The sequence below is a fragment of the Lithobates pipiens genome, unplaced genomic scaffold (genome assembly GCF_037356315.1).
Source record: "Lithobates pipiens isolate NorthernLeopardFrog02 unplaced genomic scaffold, aLitPip1_a1.2 Scaffold_1, whole genome shotgun sequence".
In the NCBI taxonomy this organism is placed as follows: Eukaryota; Metazoa; Chordata; class Amphibia; order Anura; family Ranidae; genus Lithobates; species Lithobates pipiens.
The window spans coordinates 67069031-67088108 of NW_027507685.1; the positions used below are offsets into that span (position 1 = coordinate 67069031).

Consider the following 19078-nt stretch of genomic DNA (forward strand, 5'->3'; position numbering starts at 1 on the left):
GTGCAGACAGACGGCAGCCATTCCACTATTCAAAAGCCGCGCCTCCCTGTCTGTGATAGGCGGAACACTCAATTTCCCAGCAGTCAGTGGTCCGCCTATCACGGACATCCGCTCATCCTCATACTACGGACGAGGATGAGAGGATGTCCGTGATAGGCGGAACACTGACTGCTGGGAAATTGAGTGTTCCGCCTATCACAGACGGAGGCGCGGCTTTTGAACAGTGGAATGGCCGCCGTCTGTCACAGACGAGGAGGAGAGGTGCGGCTTTTGAATGGCATGGCCGCCGTATGTTTTTTTATACATGCAGATCGGTGCAAAATGGCACACAGAGGCTGCAGAAGGACAAAGAGGCTGCAGATTGGCACACGGAGGCATGCACAGGACACAGGTAGGCTGCAATGGACACAGGGATGGTCACAGGGATGGACACAGGGATGGACACAGGGATGGACACAGTGATGGACACAGGGATGGACACAGGGATGGACACAGGGATGGACACAGGGAGGTATACAGCTGCAGATGGGCATTGTTGACCCTCTTTTCCACTCTTTTAAGCTGTAACAGTAGCTGCTGCATGTCTCACCCTCGGCTTATACACGAGTCAATACGTTTTCCCAGTTTTTTTGTGGTAAATTAGGGGCCTCGGCTTATATTCGAGTCGACCTATACTCGAGTATATATGGTAAGCATTTTTTTTTCAAAAACCCTCCTGTCAACTCAGTTTCCTATAGTTTTTGTGTGTTTTTGAGCTTCTTTGAGCTTTTTTGAGATTTTTCATGCTTTTTTGATGACATCGTTTCTGTTGGAAAACTCCTCTCAAAAACACAAGTTTGGTGGGTTTTTTTTTTTTAAAGGAGATGTAAAGTCTTGAGGTTTTTCTCCCTAATGCATAAGTAGAAGGTTTTTAAGGTGAAAAACCTTCTGTGCTGCAGCAGCCACCCAGAGCCCTCCTTTTTCTTACCTGAACCCGATGGTTCCAGCGTTGTGAGTTAGTGAGCACTTCTCCTTTGCCGAGATAATCCATCCACCTCACATGTGCGAGATATCAAGATGCTGATAAGACAGCATGATTACTGCACAGGTGTGCCTTAGGCTGGCCACAATAAAAGGCCACGCTACAGTAAAATGTGCAGTTTTATCACACAGCACAATGCCACAGATGTGGCATGTTTTAAGGGAGCGTGCATTTGGCATGCTGACTACAGGAATGTCCACCAGAGCTGTTGCCCTTGCATTGAATGTTTATTTCTCTACCATAAGCCATCTCCAAAGGTGTTTCAGAGAATTTGGCAGTACATCCAACCGGCCTCACAGCCGCAGACCACGTGTAACCACATCAGCCCAGGACCTCCACGCCCAGCATCTTCACCTCCGAGTTATTCTGAGACCAGCCACCCGGACAGCTGCTGCAACAATCGGTTTGCATGACCAAATAATTTCTGCACAAACTGTCAGAAACCACCTCAGGGAAGCTCATTTGCATGCTCGTCATCCTCATCGGGGTCTCGACCTGATTGCAGTTTGTCATTGTAACCAACTTGAGTGAGTAAATGCTCACATTCGATGGTGTCTGGCACTTTGGACAGGTGTTTATGAAGAGAAAGGAACGCACTCACATAGCCACATCCGTAATTCAAGGGGATATACAAAAAGTGGAGGAGTACTAAATAGTAAACCTAGGTCGGACTTTAAAGGCATAGGAAACAACAAGTATGAAAAAATAAAATTTTATTAGGAAAGTAACAGAACATGAATGCAACATTCAAAAAGAATTACAAATCATGTATACTAGTACATAATATACAGTGAGCCCTTGTGTATCGACGCGTTTCATCGTTAGGCTTCTTCAGGATACAATCAAGGTTCTATAGATAGCAAATAGAAAGAATGGATCTCACTGTGTTACAGAGAGAGTTGTCTCAAATAAGCATATCCAGGCAATAGCTCAAAAAATACAGTCGTTATAGAGACTGATTTATTATAGTCTGTATACATGCATAGGAAAGAGAGACCAATCTGCTAACAAGTAGGAGGCAAGATTGGCCAAAAAGTTCCAAAGAGCAGGGGCAGAGTAGAGTGGATAGTGTGGAACAAAAAACGACAGAAGGGAAGATTTCTTGGGCTTACAAAGCCCACCAAACAGTACGGTTGCTACCCGATCCAGATGCAATACTGGGGAATTGTCCACACTATATATAGCAGACTTTCAAGAGTAAAGCAATAAAGCATGGCCCCTGGGAGGCAGTCTTGTGCTGGTCACCAGGGGCCAGGTGTTCTCTTCAAAGATGAATCCTGGTTTTCACTGTACAGGGCAGATGGCAGACAGCGTGTATGGAATTGTGTGGGTAAGTGGTTTGCAGATGTCAACGTTGTGGATCAGGTGGCCCATGGTGGCGGTGGGGTTATGGTATGGGCAGGCATATGCTATGGACAATGAACACAGGTGCATTTTATTGATGTCATTTTGAATGTACAGAGATACCGTGACGAGATCCTAAAGCCCATTGTTGTGCCATTCGTCCACGACCATCACCTCATGTTGCAGCACGATAATTCATGGGCCCCATGTAGCAAGGATCTGGAAGCTGAAAACATTCCAGTTCTTGCATGGCCAGCATATTCACTGGACATGTTTGAGCATGTTTGGGATGCTCTGGATCAGCGTATATGACATTGTGTTCCAGTTCCTACTAATATCCAGCAACTTCGCACGGCGGCAGAATGGCATGGCTGGGAGAAACGGCGTTATGTAACGTTGATTGGCCCTGTGCACCCCCCGTTCGCCCCGCGCCGATGGGAGTGCATGGCAGTCTCGATCACCGCTGGGCTCCCGCAATCGCCGCTGGGACGCGGAGAACCTTGAATTGTGCGTGTAAACACACAGTTTCCGGTTCTCTGAGGGGAGAAGTGACAGATCATCTGTTCATACAGAGTATGAACAGCGATCTGTTATCTTCCCTGCACAGTCCCCATCCCCCTTCAGTTAGAACACAAACTAGGACACACTTAATCCCTTCAATGCCCCCTAGTGTTCACTGCCAGTGAAATTTTTACAGTAATCGATGCATTTTTAATCGCTCTGATTGCTGTATTAATCCCAATGGTCCCAAAAATGTGTCAAAATTGTCTGACGTGTCCGCCATAATGTCACATTCATGATAAAAATTGCAGTTTGCCGCCATTACTAGTAAAAAAAGAAAAATTATAATAAAAATGCTATAAATCCATCCCCTATTTTGTAGACGCTATAACGTTTGCGCAAACCAATCAATATACGCCTATTGCGATTTTTTTTTTACCAAAAATATGTAGAAAAATACATATTGGCCTAAACTGAGGAAAAAACGTTTTTTTATATATTTTTTGGGGATATTTATTATAGCAAAAAGTAAAAAATATTGCGTTTTTTTCAAAATTATCCCTATTTTTTTGTTTATAGCGCAAAAAAGAAATACCGCAGAGGTGATCAAATACCACCAAAAGAAAGCTCTATTTGTGGGGAAAAAGGATGTTTGGGAGCCACATCGCACGACCGTGCAATTGTCAGTTAAAGCGACGCATTGCCGAATCGCAAAAAGTGCTCAGGTCAGGAAGGGGCTACAATCTTCCAGGGCTGAAGCAGTTAAAGGTTCCATTAGAAAAATATTTTATTGCAATTTGGTTATCAATAAGCATCAAAATTATTATTTAAAGTTCAATGGGGAATTTCACTGGATGTCATTGGTATCAATTAATAACATAAAAATTTCCCAGCAAGAGAGGGTAGCTAAGGCTCCACTGCTTTATATTTTCAGTCCTTCAAGAGGAAATCAGGTCACATCATGGCACTAAGTGTAATGTGAAAATTTCCACTCTCCGGCCACTTCATTAGGTGCACATTGCTAGTATCGGGTTGGACCCCCTTTTGCCTTAAAGAGGAAGTAAAGTCTTAATAAAAATAAAAATAGACCCTGCAAGGCAAAGGCATAATGAGCTAGTATGCATAGCATACTAGCTCATTATGAATAACTTACCTGAGATGGAAGCCCCCGAATCGACCCTCGTTGTCCTCCTCCGACACCGCCATGATACCCGGAGTGACTTCTGAGTATCGCGGCTCCGGCACTGTGACTGTCCGGAGCCGCAATGACGTCACCTCCCTGCATGTGCGTGGGAGCCGCCACTAACGTCATGATTGCCGTTAGCAGCGGCATGCTTAGTGCGCCTGCACGCCGCTGTCTACGGCACATGCGCCATAGACAACGGTGCCTGTCATTTGCAAATATCTCCTAAACTGTGTAGGTTTATGAGATATTTCTTGGACCTACAGGTAAGCCTTAATCTAGGCTTACCTGTAGGTCAAAGTGGTCTGTAAGGGTTTACAACCACTTTAAGAACTGTCTTAATGCTTCGTGACATAGATTCAAGATGTTAAGAGATTTTCGTCCATATTAACATGATAGTATCGCGCAGTTGCTGCAGATTTGTCGGCAGCACATCCATGATGCAAATCTCCTGTTCCACCACATCCCAAAGGTGCTCTATTGGATTAAGATCTGGTGACTGTGGAGGCCATTGGAGTACAGTGAACGAGCCATCAGAAGATGGGTACTCTGTAGTCATAAAGGGATGGACATGGTCAGAAACAGTACGCAGGTAGGCTGTGGCATTTAAACAATGCTGGATTTTCCCCACACCATTACAACACCACCAACAACCTGAATCATTGATACAAGGCAGGATGGATCCATGTTTTTATGTAGTTTACACCAAATTCTGACCCTACCATCTGAACGTTGCAGTTTAAATCAGGACTCATCAGACTAGAAAATGTTTTTCTGATCTTCTATTGCCCAATTTTGGTGATTCTGTGCGAATTGTAGCCTCAGATTCCTGTTTTTAGCTGACAGGAGTGGCACCCAGTGTGGTCTTCTGCTCCTGTAGCCCATCTGCTTCAAGGTTTGATTTGTTGTGCGTCCAGAGATTGGTATTCTTCATCCCTTGGTTGTAACAAGGGGTTATTTGAGTTACTGTTGCCTTTCTATCATCTCAAACCAGTCTGCCCATTCTCCTCTGACCTTTCACATCAACAAGGCATTTTGGTCCACACAACTACCGCTCACTGGATATTGTTTCTGTTTCAGGCCATTCTCTGTAAACCCTATTGTTGGTTTTGCGTGAAAATCCCAGTAAATCAGCAGTTTTTTTACTCAGATCATCCTGTCTGGCACCAACAACCATGCCACGTTCAAAGTATTCTAAATCCACTTTCTTTCTCATTCTGATATTGGGTTTGAACTTCAGCAAGTCTTCTTCACCACATCTAGATGCCTAAATGCATTGAGTTGCTGCCATGTGATTGGCTAATTAGCAATTTGTGTTACCAAGAAATTGAACAGGTGTACCTAAAGTGGCCAGTGAGTGTATATGTCCATCATAACCTGGGGAGCAGTTGGCATAGAAATCAGTAGCAGTGGAAGTTGCTCATAGCAACCAATACAATTTTTTTGTATGTTTTTTCTGAATTGCACCAGTAAAATATTTGGTGGATTCTGACTGGTTGCTATAAGGAGCATCTTTTTTAGGCTTATTTTGGAAGACTTTGGGATTTATATTGAGTGCATACAGTCAAAGAGATAATAAATACTAAATAAATAAAAGGGAGTAAACCACAATGGCCTACTATCAAGGCTGGATTTAATTATTTGCACCTCTAAGATGGCTATTACGGTGCAGCCTTTAATGACCACAGGTCTTTGAAGCCACACAAATAATAAAAGGTATAAATTTACATTAGAGCCGGATCACACCATGCCCACATCAGAATTGCACAGAAACATGCTGTGCTTTCCTGTGCGATTCACATGCGGCTCTCTGCACTGCGGTTTCAAGCCCCTTCATTTTGAATGGGCTAAAAACTTGCACCGTGCCAAAAGTAATGCATGTACTACTTTTTAAAATGGTCTGTAACCAGAATATATGGTACAAAAGTACCATGCGATCTGGTGCGGGCAAACGCACAGCATTTGAGACCAGCGTTTGAGATGACATTAACATTTTCTTGACACTCGCCGCAGATTGCAAAAGCAGTGCGTTCTGGATGTGGGTTGAATCGCACAGGTTTCAAACCTTTCCTGAGAGATTTTAGTGTGGGCATAGTGTGAACGGGCACTCAGTGAATTGCTGCCTATAGGGTTTAACACTTGTTTTTTTTTATTTTAATGTCACCGTGAGAACTATAATTACATCCACCCTCAGTTAGCAATGGAGCACCCCAAAATCGTCACTCTTTTACTCAGAGAAAAAAAAATCCCCCAGCACCTTATGACCATGCTATAGTCACAGATATAGCGTGGCTCTCTTGTTATTTGAGGGTGTCCATGGACATCCTTCCAGAACCACGCTCCCGCTCACCCCCGGGAGCGCACCCCCCCATCCTTAGGACACAGCTGATCACAGATTGCGGTAAACGGCCAATCACAGTAAAGGATCCAGGTGATCAGCTGTGTCCAATCACAGGTGATCACATGAGAACAGGCTTGCCGGTTATCGATAGTGCGTGTCATAGTGCGAGGAGAAGAAAGCCAGTAACCGGCAATGCTGACATGACACATTCACTCTGACCATCAGTGCCCTGATTATCAGTGCAGCCCCATCAGTGCAGCTTATCAGTGTCCATCAGTGTAGCTTATCAGTGCCCATCAGTGCTGCCTCATCAGTGCTGCCTAATCAGTGCCCCTCCGTCCTGCCTCATCAGTACTGCCCAATCAGTGCCCATCAGAGCTGCCTTATCAGTGCCGCCTCATCAGTGCCCATCAGTGAAGCTTCATCAGTGCTGCCTAATCAGTGCAGCTTATCAGTGCCCATCAGAGCTGCCTTATCAGGGACAATCAGTGAAGCTTATCAGTGCCAATCAGTGCAGTCTCATCAGTGCCAATCAGTGCAGCTTATCAGTGCCCATCAGAGCTGCCTTATCAGTACCCATCAGTGCCCACCAGTGCTGCCTCATCAGTGCAGCCTAATCAGTGCCCATGAGTGCAGCTTATCAGTGCCCATCAGAGCTGCCTTATCAGTACGCATCAGTGCAGCCTTAGTAGTGCCCATCAGTGCTACCTCATCAGTGCAGCTTATCAGTGCCCATCAGTGTATCCTCATTAGTGCCCATCAGTACTGCCGCACCATTGGCCATCAGTGCAGCTTACCAGTGCTGCCTCATCAGTACCCATCAGTGCCTCCTCATCAGTGCAGCCTCATCAGTACCCATCAGTGTAGCCTATTAGTGTTCAACAGTAAAGAAGAAAAATAACTTATTTGCAAAATATTATAACAGAAACTAAGAAAAATATATTTTTTATCAAAAGTTTCTGTCTTTTTTTTCATTTGTTTAGAAAAAAATAAAAACCCAGTGGCAATTAATATCTCCAAAAGAAAGTTCTGTCTGTCTCAAAAAAAATTATAAAAATGTTATATGGGTACAGTGATGCATGACCACAAAATTGTCATTCAAATTGCAACAGCGCTGAAAGCTGGAAATTGGCCTGGGCAGGAAGGGGGTGAAAGTGCCCGGCATCTAACCCAGAGCAGTATTAGGCATATGTATAGGTTGCTGGTTTAACAATATCATCAGCACATAATCTCTAACAGATTAGAGCCAAGAATGTATGTGTCCTGCTTTGCCTAAACTACAATATTAAATATAAAGCATATATTTTCAGCATTATAGAATAGGTTTATCTAAAAGGTATTATCAGGTGAACTACCCAATGGAGAAGGATGCATAAAAATTGATCTTTACGAAAATGATAGCGAACATACCACTGACTGATTATTGGTATCAGCTCGAATTTCCATTGCTTCAGTTTTATAAGTCTACCCCACGCTATCCTTTATCTGTCTGTTGGGCCATTTATAATCCTAATGCTGCCACGCACATCTGATTAGATAATATATTGTGTGTGGGGGGGCTATATGTCATTGGGGCGTAAATCAATGGCTTTTTAAAGTAGGCCCTTACATTACACTCGATGGTAAAATTCAAAGTGGATTATACACAGATCGTACAATTAGATTGTATTTGTGTGTGGCCATCCTTAAACTGCTATTCTAGGCAAGGCAAGCTCTGCCGTAAAAAAAAGAACAGAGGTTGTTATGGCACCCGAAATTTGAACAGAACATTTGTATTGTATCTGTGGCACAGACTCTGATGTAACTAGCCACAAGAACCTGCTGTTCCATATGGATGGATGAAGCCAAGGTTACAAGGACCCATGAATAGAAAAACATGAATCTGCTGCATGAGTGACTAAGTCAACTCCCTCTTCATTCATGTAGGTTTCAAATTGGAAGCTATGGGATTTAGTGACAGTGCCAATATTTCCTAAAGATTATATGATATTATATAAGGAACGATTCGCAATACATTGCTATACCTAAACTATGTATTTATTTAAATGTCTTACTATATATTCATCACACAACACATTTCCTTACTATAATCCATAGACTTTATAAGCATACACATATATTTACTGCTAATAAGTATAGAATTGTAAGCTCTTATCATGCTATCCTTACTATGAATCGCCTCCACCTATTTTCATCTGCAAGCATATCTACATTTACAAACAGGCTTTTAAACTGCATAAACATGTCAGAGCATCAAAGTAAAAAAGTTTGGCTTTTTTTTTGGTATATTTGCTGCTTTATTGGTTGTTTACAGCACAATTCAAATGCATGCCTCTACAATGCTGCATCGTGCAGAATAAGGAGTGGTTAAGCTGGTTGTATTGTAAACGAGAGTTGAAATCCAGTGCAATATATCGGATACAGATAAAAAATAAATAAAAAAAAAGGAAAAGTCCACCTGCTAAAACGAGATGATTTAGTAAAATAGAATACAATCTGCATTTTTTATTTATTTTTTATTTTTTCTGAACTGTTACAGGCCTGCTGTCATAAAGCCTTGAGCATCAATACAGATACAGATGCTGTTTACCCTACATTAGAATTAAGCAATATGAAATCCACCATGGAGGCATGTGCTGATGGTATAATATAGCACATTGTATACAGAAAAAAAAAAAACATAGAATTATCTATTTTCATTTTTAGTGCATTCTTTAAAAGTCTTAACATGGTTGTGCATTGTCTCATTAAATGTTTATAGTGTGGTTTATATTGCATTTCTAAGTATTATTACTGCATATTCTTTTTTCTCTATAAGCTAGATGTAGAGTATAGACCATTGCCCTGTTATTTGTAAAGGAAGGATTAATGTCCACTACATTTCTTGAGATTCATTTTCATTTTTTCCGTAGTAAACGCACTAGACAATGTAAATTATGTAGAGTTAAACATATCTACACAGCTACATAGTCCATCAAGCTAGTTTATACCAACCTCACACGCTTTAGTTAAGATTTAGAATCACAAAATATGCAACCAATAGAGATTATTTAAAAAAGGCAATGCAAAGATAAACTGTGATGCATCAAGTGCTTTGAATTAAAGCATCCAATCACATTTGACTTTTTTCAGCATAAAATATTCAGAGCGATGGCAGCCCATTTCTGATTGGTTGTTGCTATGCATTACTGTATAATTTCTTTGCTTTGCCAAAGGCCACTGCATGTGAATTTTACATACAACACACACCAGTGCTTCCAACAGCTCGGATGTGCAAAGTGCATACCCTTGGCAAACCAATTTCGATCATTTCTGATTGGTTAATACGGGTTCTTGCATTACCCACACTTTTCATTCATATTATATAAAAAGACCGATGACATTAAAAAAAATGAAATAAAATCTGCAATAACTGAAAAAAGGTTAATAAATGTTACAAAATATATATATATCCAGATTACCTATGTGCATATTTAGATCCATGGTGCTAGGCAAGTATATAGTCTCCACCCAGATCCAGGTAGCTACTGCTTCTCCGTCTTGCCCTTTGTATGCATCCCAGCTATAGGAAAAGTCTCAATGAATACTCCTCCTTGACCGTGGGCTACTGACGTATAGGTGTGTCCCCCCCAAACACCACACCAGCAGCGAGGGATCACGCGCAATTTTTTTTTTTTTTTTGCGGCTTACAGCGTCAGAAAATCCAGAGATGCTACAGACGGATGCAATCGCTCCCAAGATTGTAGCTGGGCTGCATAGTGTCTCTGGGATAAATCCGCAGATATGGCTTTAGTTCAAGGGATATTCCTCTGCAAATCTCTAGAACAGCTCTAAGCATTGGTTTTGTCTGCAAGCCTTAGCTAGCAGTGTTTCCTTGGCTTCCTCTATGTGTACATCTCCGGTCAGCACAGACTGACTGTGCCTTGCTGCTGAGAGGTGGTGCTGATCTGTGTCACTGTGTTTTGTGAATGCGGATATTCTCAGTTATCTTGTGAATGAGTTAAGGGGGTGGAGAGAGGCGGGATCCAAGGGGTTTTGTCAGTCTCCTCACTGGCTGTGTGTATGTCTCTGTCTCTCCTTCCCATAGTATAATTATTTTATGATATATCTCCATGCAACTGAAATGTCCTTTCCTCTCTATCTTCAATCACACACAGTGGTGTACACTGCAAGCCTTATAGAGAATTCAATTCCTTTTTTTTCCCCAAAAAAATCCCTGCAAATCCACCGAATCCTTTAACAAAGAAATCTGAATTGTATCATTTAATATAATTTGATGACAATGCTTTTTTTTTATGCATGTTCCAGTCTCATCTTTTCCCATCCTTTCATTCCTCTCTCTCATTCTCTCTCATACACACTCCCACACTCTCCTTCTCTCTTCCCTTTGCTCTAGTCCTAATGCTTAAGTGGCGTCATGCTTTGGAAATTGAATCGGTCCATTAGATCTCCCCATAGGCTTCTCTGTATCCGGTCCCTTGGCTCTGACTGCAACAGAATTAAACAAGGGAAAAATAATGCAAAAAAAAAAAAAAAATGGTTTTAAAGCAGCAATTCATCTGGCTTGTGCTCAAAATAGATTGGATCATTTGAGTTTTATTGTTGTGATCATGCTTAAAGAGTGATTTAGAGATGTTTGAATTTATTTTGGTGCAATTTTTATTTTAATTTTTTTTTTAATTTTGGGGCCTGGTGAAAATGCAGACTTTGAATACATGGGTGTACATGACTGCACTTTCTGGGTAGTGGGTTTCAGTTGTGTTTTATACCGGTAGATATTCTATATCTAGATTAGATAACTAAGCTCATAAAACAACTAAAAGATTTGACATAGGAAATCTCACAGCAAATGGAAGACCCTAAAGTGATATTAAACCCTATTTGTCTGCTGCAAGGTTGGACAAACTGATAAGAGGCATCAGGGGTTATTTACAAAAGGAAAATCCACTTTGCACTGCAAGTGCACTTGGAAATGCAGTCACTCTAAATCTAAGGGGTAGATCTGAAATGAGGGGAAGCTCTGCTTATTTTATCATCCAAACATGTGCAAGCTAAAATGCTGTTTTTTATTGTCCTTGCATGTCCCCCTCGGATCTACAGTGACTTTACTTCCAAGTGCACTTGCAGTACAAAGTGGATTTTCCTTTAGTAAATAACCCCCATTGCTGTGTTATCTACCTAACTGCATGGGCTACTGTTCTCAGCTTCTTGTCCACCATTTGCCCCATCAACTATTGACTTTAATCCTCATTTTTTTAAAGCCTAACTCCAGGATATAAGCCCCCCCCCAACACACAGACACAAATTACCTGTTGGGATGACCTCTCCAAATGTCCATTTTACTCACTGTATTTATTGGCGTATAACACTCACTTTTTCACCAAGAAAATTGGGTGCGAATAGCGTGTGCGTGTTATACGCCAATACTACAATTTTAGCTGCCTCAGAGGAGACAGGGAGGGGGACGGGACGAGCGCCGTCAGATTACATACAGTGAGAATCTCCTGTTGACTTGGTCGGCCTCTGTAATAGGAAGTCTCGTCTTCTGGGCTGCCATTGGACCACTGTTTTGTCTATCATAGGAGATTCTGATTGTATGCAATCTGTCAGCGCTTGTCCCGTCCCCCTCCATGTCCCCTCTAGGCTGCAGAAGGACATCGATCAGACTGCACTGATGGCAATGGTGATACTGCTGTATTGATGGCACTTGTGAGGCTACAGATGGGCATTGATCTGACTGCATTGATGGCACTTATAAGGCTGCAGATGGGCACTGACCTTTATTTTGCTTCAAAGTTCCTTATTTAAAATGTACATTTTTTTCCTGAAACTTCTCTCTTAAAATGAATGTGCGTGTTATACGCTGATAAATACGGTATCTGTAGCAAGTCACGTGATGATCCTTCACTCTCTTTCTGTTTATTTCCTGGGGTCTTTCTTTGGGTACTGTAATGTACCCAATAGAGGCTTTGACTTTCATCCATTACACTGCAGGATGGCTTAGGAAGAGGTGTTTGGAATAAAGACTGAGGAGTAAAGTAATTGATGTACAATGCAATATTTTCATTTCATTTTTGCCTGGAGTTGAGCTTTAACAGGAGATCCAAACTTAGTGTAAATTATGGCGCCAGTTTTATTCTCTTTGGGCTAGTTCCCAAGTCTCTACCCCCCTTCCTGTTGGCAGGTGTCTCCTTAGCTAGCTGGCTCCTAAGGAGACTCCTGTGCAATACATGCTTCCAGCTGGTGCTGTGTGCCTCCATAGACACGCACAATGATTGGGGGGGCCATGACCTGGCTCCCTTCACTTCACTCCTCCTAACAATTTGACTGATGGCACTAGGAGCCTTAGCAGTCCCCTGCCTTCAGTATGACCTCCAGAATGTGAAAGAGCAGACAAGCTGCACAGATTGTCCATGCCTGGCAGCTGTGTCAACAGACCACAGGTAAGTGTATGAGGATATGCAGGTGTAGAAAAGTACTGGAGTGTTCCTTTACCTTTATGCAAAGAATGGGTTAAGATTTAAAAAAAAACTAGAACTTGCTAGGTACCACCAAGTTATGTGCCGCATCAGCATCTCTTGCACACCAGGTACAATTTTAAATCAGGTCTATTTAGGATGTGTGTAGTGACTGTTGAAATTAAAGAAAAAAGATATAACAAAATCTCCAATCTGCAATGCCTACACTGGCTGCCTATCTTCTTTTTTTTTATTATTATTTTGCTTATATAGGTCAATTCAACAGGTTGACTTTAATGCAGACCACCACAGAAGCTTATGCTTACTTTTGTTGGTACTGAGTAACAAAAGAAAAAAAGACAAGCATTCAAAAAGCTCACTGGTTAGGTGGCTCACGTGCAACCAAGGCAGCCCCTTCATCCGGGCTCAGTAATGGCTGCAAGTGTTTAAATGGACTAAGGGAAGCAGATGCCAGAAAAATCTTAAACTTGTCAACAATCATTACAATACTTTTAAGTAGTAATTAATGCCACAATATCACTGTAAAAAAAAATCTTCTCCCTAAAGTGGGTCATGTTCAGTGCTGCATATACAGTATTTCTGCGTTAGCCTGAAGTCTCAGATGCCCACCTTTTAAGACAGCAACTCTGTAGGTAGTCTCAACTCTGCTTACAGATTCATTCTTGAATTGTGCCTGACTTCTGTGTACTTTTGTAAATGATTAGCACTTCTGCCTTGCGGTACCAGGGACCTTGGCTGAAATCCCAGCAATGACACTATTTGCATGTTCTCCCTATACTTGTGTTGGTTCACTCCCACACTCTAAAGACATACTAGAAGCTTAATTAGTCCTTGTATGCGTGTAAGGCTTAGGTTCACACTATGTGCGGCACAGGGCACAGCAGGGGGTCCGGTGCATCCCCGTCAGTCTTCAGATCCGAATTTTTGCCTGAATTTGCATCTGAAACAGAGCTATAGACCCTTCTACTGTGCACACTGCAACCGCCCCAGAGATGTGTAAACTGGCTCCATTGAGAGCCTGTCACAGCCTCCTGTCATGCATATTGGATGCAGCGAAACAAAATATCATAAAAATAAAAAACGTATTTCATATTGTATAAAAACAGGAAAAATCCAATTTATAGTTCCATCATCATAAAAAGCATATCACCACGTACATATTGCTAATACTGATGTAAAGACATTTTTATAAGGCCACTTAATTCTTAATTCATAGGAGCTGTAGTCTCTACATGTTTTGTAGTACAGCACCCACTTCCTCAGGAGACATCAAGATTGGGTTTATGTGGGAAGACAATGTAATGAGCAAAAAAGTAGCAGCTAGTTGCTTTGCATTTTAGGACTACTGAAAATGAAATATATGTAAGTTCGCTAGCTTGCACGGCCCATACATATACAACAGCTAGTACATCTAAAGTATAGGTGCATTAAAAAATGTAACATATTAGGTTCCAACCAGAAGCTGATGGCAGTGGGTAAGTCCGGGGCTGGAACATAGAAAAAGGACAGGAATATAAAACCCCTAGCCAATAGCTAGCCAAAGAAGAAAAGTGGAACAGTGCAAAACAAGAGTGAGTCGTTTTGAAAAGTTCCAATTTTCTTCTTTGGCTAGATATTTCTTGCACACCCTCTGACCCTTATATTTGATTCCTACCTTCAATATGTCTTCTTTTGGTCCAAATTTCACTCACTTACTAATGGTTTATTTTCCACTTTATGGGTTCCAGTCCTATTCATTCTTTGTTACCTCTCACTTTTCTAGGGGATGTATATCCCTGCCCTTTTGCTATGTGCTAGCCTTTTCTACGGGTTGTATATTCCTGCCCTTTTTCTATGTTCTGGCCCTGGAACATGTTGCCCACCGCCATCAGCTTCAGGTTTGAACCTAATATGTGGAGGCACCTCCACATTGCTGGGACCTTGGATACACTGATTCAATCTGTGATGTTTATTTTAAACCTATACTCTTGCTGTACTAACTGTTGTGTAAGTATTGGCCATGCACACTAGCAGACTTACTCCTATTTTATTTTGAGTAGTCCTAAAATGCAAAGCAACTTGGTGTTCATTTTTTGCTCATTACATGGTCTTCCCACAGATACACGCAAACCCAATCTTGGCTGTCTCCTGAGGAAGTGGGCGCTATCCCACAAAACGCATAGGGTTTACAGCTCCTATGAATTAAGAATTAAAGCGGGAGTCCACCGGGACTCCGCGCTTTTTTTTTTTTTTTTAAAGTCAGCAGCTACAAATACTGCAGCTGCTGACTTTTAAAATAGTGACACTTACCTGTCCAGCGCGCCCGCGATGTCGGCACCCGAAGCCGATCTCTAGATCGACACTCGAGTGCTGCCGCCGCCATCTTGGGTATGGGAATCAGGAAATGGAGCCTTTCGGCTTCATTTCCCGGTTCCCTACTGCGCATGCGCGAGCCGCGCTGCGCAATGAGGACGGTCCCCGCTGCCTCTGGGATCTGTGTGTTTCCCAGCAGGCAGCGGGGCACTTGCGTAAGGGGGCGGGCACTTGCGGAAAGGGGCGTAATGTACGCCCCTTTCCGCAGAGAGCTAGCCCGGAAGTGGGTGCAGTTACCTGGATTATCCAGGTAACTGCACCCCCCTCCCCCCTCCCCCCTGAAAGGTGCCAACTGTGGCGCCGGAGGGGGGGAGGAATCCGATGAGCGGAAGGTCCATTTTAGGGTGGACCTCCGCTTTAAGTGACCTTGTAAAAATGACTTTACATCAATATTAGCAATATGTGTATACATTGGTGATATGCTTTTTATGATGATATAACTATAACTCGAATTTTGTCTGTTTTTATACAATATGAATTTTTTTTTGTATTTTTATAATATTTTGTTATTTACTTCATCCGGTATCACTCAGCTAAGTCCCATGGGCAATTTTTTCCTTTTTGGTCGTACTAAGTATTGGGGACTGGGTGCTGCCTTGTTATAAGCACATGTGGCCTTTTTTTTCTTGTGCTTACACATTTAACCTCTTGATTCCCTAGCTGTTAACCCCTTCCCAGCCAATGTCATTAGTACAGTGACAGTGTACAGTCGTGGCCAAAAGTTTTTAGAATGGCACAAATATTAATTTTCACAAATTCTTCTGCTTCAGTGTTTTTAGATCATTTTGTCAAATGTTACTATGGTATACTGAAGTATAATTACAAGCATTGCATAAGTGACATAAGTGGCTTTTATTACAAATTACATCAAGTTTATGCAAAGAGTCAATATTTGACTTCTTTTTCATGACCACTGCAATTTGCCCTGGCATTCTGTCAATCAACTTCTGGCCATATTCTGACTGATTGTTGCATAATCAATGCTTGGAGTTGTCAGAATTTGGGGGGGGGGGGGGGGGGGGGGGGGTTGTTCACTCGCCTCTTGAGCTTTGACCACAAGTTCTTAATGGGATTAAGATTTGGGGAGTTTCCTGACCATAGACCCAAAATTGTGATGTTTTGTTCCCCAAGCCACTTAGTTATCACTTTTGTCTTATGTCAAGGTGCTCCATCATACTGGAAAAGGCATGGTTTGTCACCAAACTGTTCTTGGATTTTTGGGAGAAGTTGCTCTCGGAGAATGTTTTTGTATCCTTCATTTTGTATCACTCACTTGGCTAAGAAGCAACCCCATGCATAAATGATCTCACGATGCTTTACTGTTGGCATGAAACAGGACTGGTGGTAGTGCTCACCTTTTCCTCTATGGACAATGTTCTTTCCAGATGCCCCAAACAATCAGAAAGAAAGATCTGCCATTATTGGCGCTGTAGTAAAATACATGCAATACTTATTTAAAATCTAGGCATGTGAAAATTTGACATGGATTTACTTTACTTGTACACCTCCTCCCTTACAGTCCGCCTATCACTGCGGTCCCGGTTCCCATCCAAGAAGGTGGTCAAACATCCCCCCCCCCTTATTATGAGCCTAGACCTGCATCTTGGAGTGAAGATCGTATATATAGGTGATGCGTTTTAGTGGTGCGTTGTGTTTTTTTATTTTATTTTTTTAAATTGTACGTATATATATATATAATTATTTCTTATGTTTTTTATAGATTCTACTATTTTGTAAATTTAAGTGTGCTAAAATGGATCATCCCTGAAGAAGGAGTAAGATAACTCCGTAACGCGTAGGTTACATTGGATGCACAATATTAACGCAATTTGACCTTGTTTGTAGAATGCTTTGAATACGCCTATATACAATGTCATAGAAGTCTGTTCCTTTGGAATAAGATGTAGGAAGCAAATGTTTTCTGGTTCTATAAATATATGCACATGGAGGAAGTAATGTGTCCCTTTCTCCTGTTCGGAAATGTATGTTAATATATTATTCTTTGTTTTTTCTTTCTATGTTGAAATAAAATTATTTTTTTATATATTTTTACCAAATCAATTGGTGTCACAGTCTATGCCTAAAAAGTCCCGCCTTCTTTAAGGGGAAAACTTCTATAGTAAACAATCAGAAAGGGGACTCATCAGAGAAAATAATTTTTTCTCAGTCCTCAGCAGTCCAATCCCTGTACCTTTTACAGAATATCAGTCTGTCTCTGGTGGATTTTTCCTGGAGAGAAGTAGCTTCTTTGCTGCCCTTCTTGACACCAGGCCATCCTCCAAAAGTCTTTGCCTTAGAGTGCGTGCAGATCCACTCACACCTGCTTGCTGCCATTCCTGTGCAAGCTCTGCACTGCTGGTTCCCCCGATCCCACAGCTGAATTTACTGTAGAAGACGGTCCTGATGCTTGCTGGACTTTCTTGGGTGCCCTGAAGCCTTCTTCACGAATGCAGTGGAAATGTTTTTTTTATGGGATTAATTTAATTTTTATGGCAAAGAGTTCTATTTTTATTGTTTCTATTTTTAAAGTGGTTATAAAGGCAGAAGTTTTTTTATCGGAATGCATTCTATGCATTCAGATAAAAAGCTTTGTGTTCAGCAGCTCCCCTCAGCCCGCCTAATACTTACCTGAGGTCAAGGCCAGACTGGCCTACTGGGATACCGGAAATTTCCCGGTAGGCTGCTTGCCCTGAGGCCGATTTGAGCTGTTGCTCAAGCAGGGCCAATCCTGCGTGGCTGCACTGCTTGCCCAAGCTTCCATGCTGTTCTCCCCTCCCTCCTCATATGTGGCACACATACACAGCGGCGATCTCCTGCTGTGTAATAGAGCTTGGGTCTGTCTGAGCTGTTTGGCTGTTTGTAAGAAAGTCCCGCCTCCTAGACCATCTTCTGTGATTGACAGAACACTGATCCAATGGAGCACTGAATCAGTGTGACGTGCATCACAGGAGGTGGGACTTTCTTACAGAAGCCGCCTGGGCAGGCAATTTAAATCCAATCTCCATGACACAGGAGATTGTGGTCCAGGTATTGGTGGGCACTGCACTGATAGGCAGTGCTTGGTGGGTACTGCACAGGTGGGCTGCTTCTGGTGTTCTGCATTCAGTGGGCTGCATTTGGTGGGCTGCATCTGGTGTCCTGCACTGTACAAGTGGGATGCATCTGGTGGACTGTATTTGGTGGGCTGCATCTGGTGTTCTGCATCTGGTGGGCTGCATCTGGTGTTCTGTATTTGGTGGGCTGAATTTGGTGGGCACTGTACAGGTGGGCTACATTTGGTGGGCTGAAATTGGTGGGCACTCTACAGGTGGGCTGCATTTGTGGGCTGAATCTGGTGGGCTGCATTTGGTGGGCACTGTAGAGGTGGGCTGCATTTGGTGGGCTGCATCTGGTGGGCTGCATTTGGTGGGCTGCATCCGGTGAGCTGCATTTGCTGGGCAATGTACAGGTGGGCTGCATTTGGTGAGTTGTATCTGGTGGGCTGCATCTGGTGAGCTGTTTCTGGTTTTCTGCATCTGGTGGGATGCATTTGATGGACAGCATTTGGTGGGCTACATCGGGTGTTCTGCATTTGGTGGGCTGCATTTGGTGGGCACTCTACAGGTGGGCTGCATTTGGTGGGCTGCATATGGTGGGCTGCATTTGGTGTTCTGCATCTGGTGTTCTACATCTGGTGGGCTGCATCTGGTGGGCTGCATTTGGTGGGCTGCATCTGATGAGCTGCATCTGGCGGGCTGCATTTGATGAGCTGCATTTGGTGGGCTGCATCTTGTGGGCTGCATTTGGTGGGGTGCATCTAGTGAGCTGCATATGGTTTTCTGCATCTGGTGGGATGCATTTGGTGGGCTTCATCTGGT

The 19078-nt window shown here is 42.6% G+C and overlaps 1 protein-coding gene across 1 annotated transcript in view; it reads right to left on the minus strand.

Moving 5' to 3' along the window:
- SPRY3 (sprouty RTK signaling antagonist 3) overlaps positions 1-10414 on the minus strand; it is a 52665-nt gene extending 42251 nt beyond the window's left edge. The window contains exon 1 of the mRNA XM_077451759.1: positions 9852-10414. The gene's annotated coding sequence lies outside the window, so the exon portion shown is untranslated. The remainder of the gene's footprint in view (positions 1-9851) is intronic.
- Between the last annotated feature and the right edge of the window lie 8664 nt (positions 10415-19078).